Raw genomic sequence first — 3,416 nt, forward strand, 5'->3', positions numbered from 1 at the left:
ATGGTACTTATTTCATCGACTCTGAAAGTATGAAAACAAAATCGACTTGGGCGGAATTTGAACTGTGAACTTAAAGATGGACGAAATGAGCGATTAGCACTTTGTCCGGCGTGCTAACGATTTTGCCAGCTCGCCGCTTTACCTTCAATAATAATAATAATAATAATAATAATAATAATAATAATAATCTTATCTATTACAGGCACAAGGCCTGGAATTTGAAGGGAGGGGATAGTCGATTACATCGATCCCAGTATGAAGATTTCTTTTATCAAAAATAAAAGGATGTGTCGGCTGGGAGTCGAACCAGGATCGACTGCTTGGAAAGCCACCATGCTAACCGTTATTCAACCGAATAATAATAATCCTTTGTACTATAAGCACAGGCCTGAAATTTTAGTAGAGTGGGGGACAGTTGATTACACCGGCTTCAATGCTCAACTTGTACTTATTTCATTGACCCCGAAAGGATGAAAGGCAAAGTCGACCTCGACGGAACTCAGACCATAAAGACAAACGAAATGCTGCTAAGTATTTTGTCCGACGTCATAACATTTCTGTCAGCTCGTCACCTTGATGGCCAATTACAGTTACTTTAGATGTTGTAAACCAATTTCGCCGATTGAACTGTAGGGCAAAATTATGCCATTCTTCCTTGACCAAACTGAGCTGGATCTCTTCGTAGTTGCTTCTACCATAGCCTTGAGTGTTCTGGTTCTCTTTCTTCCAGAAATTTTGAGCCGTTTCATTAGAACGTACGCAGATTGGCCCATTCACACGAGGACTTTTGTCGTTACAAACAGTCATTTTCAATTATAATGGTATGTTGTCAGTTGTATTTTTAATACTATTATTGAAATAGAGAAAAAATAAATGTTTGAATTTTATTTGGTTTATTTTATTATGACGCACAAAAGAAAAAGAAAAAAAGAAAGAAAAAAACAGACCTTGTTTATTTTCTATGTCATTCATTTCAACGACAGCAGGGTTGCAATTATATTAGATCGTGATCTGTCTGTTAAATTCAGATAATATCAATATATTTATTTCACCGGAGGATAAATTTATTGGTAGGATAGTGTAGTCAGACTGAATTCTTTTACAGGGCTGCACTAAAAAGGAAAAAAATTACAAGTCAATTTAAGAAAAATTTATATTTGTAGAGTAAAGATCGTCGGGGTGGGGGTGAGATCACCAGAAGAAAACTTGAGGGCAACATGCGGCCCAATGAGCTACGGATGAGAACCACCGGTCTACAGTCATGAAATGTATCGGTTCATAAACCACGTGACGCCCAATTAAGGTTTCTAAAGTATATAACACGTCGATCCGACGAGAACCATCTAGCCATCCTGGAGAGGTCAAGCCTTTCCAGTGCGCAGATGACTTTGTCTGGAGTCGCAATATTTATGCGTGGTTTAATATAAACAACAAAACCACCACAAACAAAAGATACTGGTCAACTCGAGACTGTTGTGGTAGACACGTGTGAAAGGATGATGTTTAAATCTTTGTTATATAAGTCGATCTGTTTTGCAAGTAGATTTATGCACACGATTCTCCCCTATCCACGGTTGTCGATTTTCGCTTTTTATAGTTGATGCTAAAGGCCTTCTGTGAAACTTTCACAGAGTCTTAATGGCGTAATTTTATGGTTTCCTCGGCAGCGTTTACAGTTCTGGAGTTCGCCATTGAATAGCTTCTTTGGACGCCGCTTATTAGGTTTGTGAATTACAAACAAAAATGGACACAAACAAAAGTTGTTTTAAAAATGGATGAGCCAAACATATACATATACATTTATAAATATACCTAACCATACGTAACCATACATATAAAAATGTGTTTGTGAGTATATCTATCTGTGTATATGCGTTGAGTGTGTAAGTATAAGCTATAAGAAAAAAGCTTACCCAGTATTGCACGACTTAATAAGATTTCGATTTGTTCCGCGGTTGTCCACCAATTTGGTTGTGTATATATTTATATATTATTATATTAGCCGGTGAAATACACAAATGATATTTAGAATGTAATAGATAAAACTCAGTCTGTAAAACATCCAATTTTGGCATATCAAGAAATATGAAATAAACAAAGCTGGGGTCTTGTTGAAACAATTCGAACGTTGCTACGTCATAATGGAGACATTGCAAACGAGTAGCACTGTTTTAAGTAAATTATATTTCTAGATTTAATCACCACACCTACACATACACATTCACACATATATACATACACGTATCTATCTATCAATCTATTTATATGCGTAGCTGTCTGTCTTTCTACACACTCACACACAAAAAAATACACACACACAAAAATACACACACACACACACACACACACACACACACATATGAACAGAAATATACCTTATTTACATTTTGCAGATATTTGTCCTCATCTTGTTTGTTGTTAACACATCGTTTTGGCTGATATACCCTCCAGCCTTTATCAGGTGTCTTGGGAAAATTTCAAGCCTGGATTCTCATTCCTAAGGTATTTTTCGATGTTGTTGTTATTGTTGTTGTTGTTGTTGTTCTTGTTCTTCTTCTTGTTGTTGTTGTTGTTGTTGTTCTTCTTCTTCTTCTTCTTCTTCTTCTTCTTCTTCTTCTTCTTCTTCTTCTTCTTCTTCTTCTTCTTCTTCTTATTATTATTATTATTATTATTATTATTATTATTATTATTATTATTATTATTATTCAGGTCACTGCCTGAAATCGAACCTGAATAACAACAACAACAACAACATCGAAAAATACCTTAGGAATGAGAATCCAGGTTTGAAATTTCCCCAAGACACCTGATGATGGCTGGAGAGTATATCAGCTGAAACGTTGTGTTAACAACAAACAAGATGAGGACAGATATCCGTCAAATGTAAATCATGTAAATAATGTACATAATTCCTCTTCTTTTAAATACAGAACAGAATTAGATACAATGAAATATATCTACACATATTCAAAGGCTCACAGCTCTTCAATGCCCTGCCACAAAAAATTTAAAATCTGCATAAGGTGGAAGTAGATATCTTCAAAAAGGAACTAGACATCCGCCTTCTCCACAATATCGGAGGATGAACCAGCAGCCCGACATGAGGTGCAGACGAGGGCAGCGGAATCAAACTCCCTTATGTACCAAACGTACCAACTGCTGAGACAAAAGCAAATACAAGAATGTTGATGTGAAACACCCAGACTGAGGAAATCAGAAAGACCATGGTGGTGCTCCAGCATGACCACAGCTGCATGGCTGAAACGTCTAAAAGAGTAAAAGAATATACATACGGTCACATATATACATTTGTGTTTGTGTGTTCGTGTATGTGCGTGTTACTGTGTTTTTGTGTGTGTGTGTGTGTGTGAGAGAGAGAGAGAGAGAGAGAGAGAGAGAGAGAGAGAGAGAGAGAG

At 36.6% G+C, this 3,416-nt stretch overlaps 1 long non-coding RNA gene across 2 annotated transcripts in view; it reads right to left on the reverse strand.

The window, feature by feature from the left end:
• The window catches only part of LOC106871396 (uncharacterized), a 9,261-nt gene extending 7,120 nt beyond the window's left edge, over positions 1-2,141 (reverse strand). The window contains exons 1-3 of one of the 2 annotated variants that reach the window (XR_001409654.2): positions 1,914-2,141; positions 948-1,112; positions 207-847 (exon numbers count right to left, since the gene is read on the reverse strand). This is a non-coding gene — a long non-coding RNA (uncharacterized LOC106871396). Of the gene's footprint in view, positions 1-206; positions 848-947; positions 1,113-1,913 lie in introns of those variants that run through there. The other variant, XR_001409655.2, reaches the window with a different exon arrangement.
• Positions 2,142-3,416: the final 1,275 nt, after the last annotated feature.

The sequence above is a fragment of the Octopus bimaculoides genome, chromosome 3, assembly GCF_001194135.2.
Source record: "Octopus bimaculoides isolate UCB-OBI-ISO-001 chromosome 3, ASM119413v2, whole genome shotgun sequence".
NCBI classification, from domain to species: domain Eukaryota; kingdom Metazoa; phylum Mollusca; class Cephalopoda; order Octopoda; family Octopodidae; genus Octopus; species Octopus bimaculoides.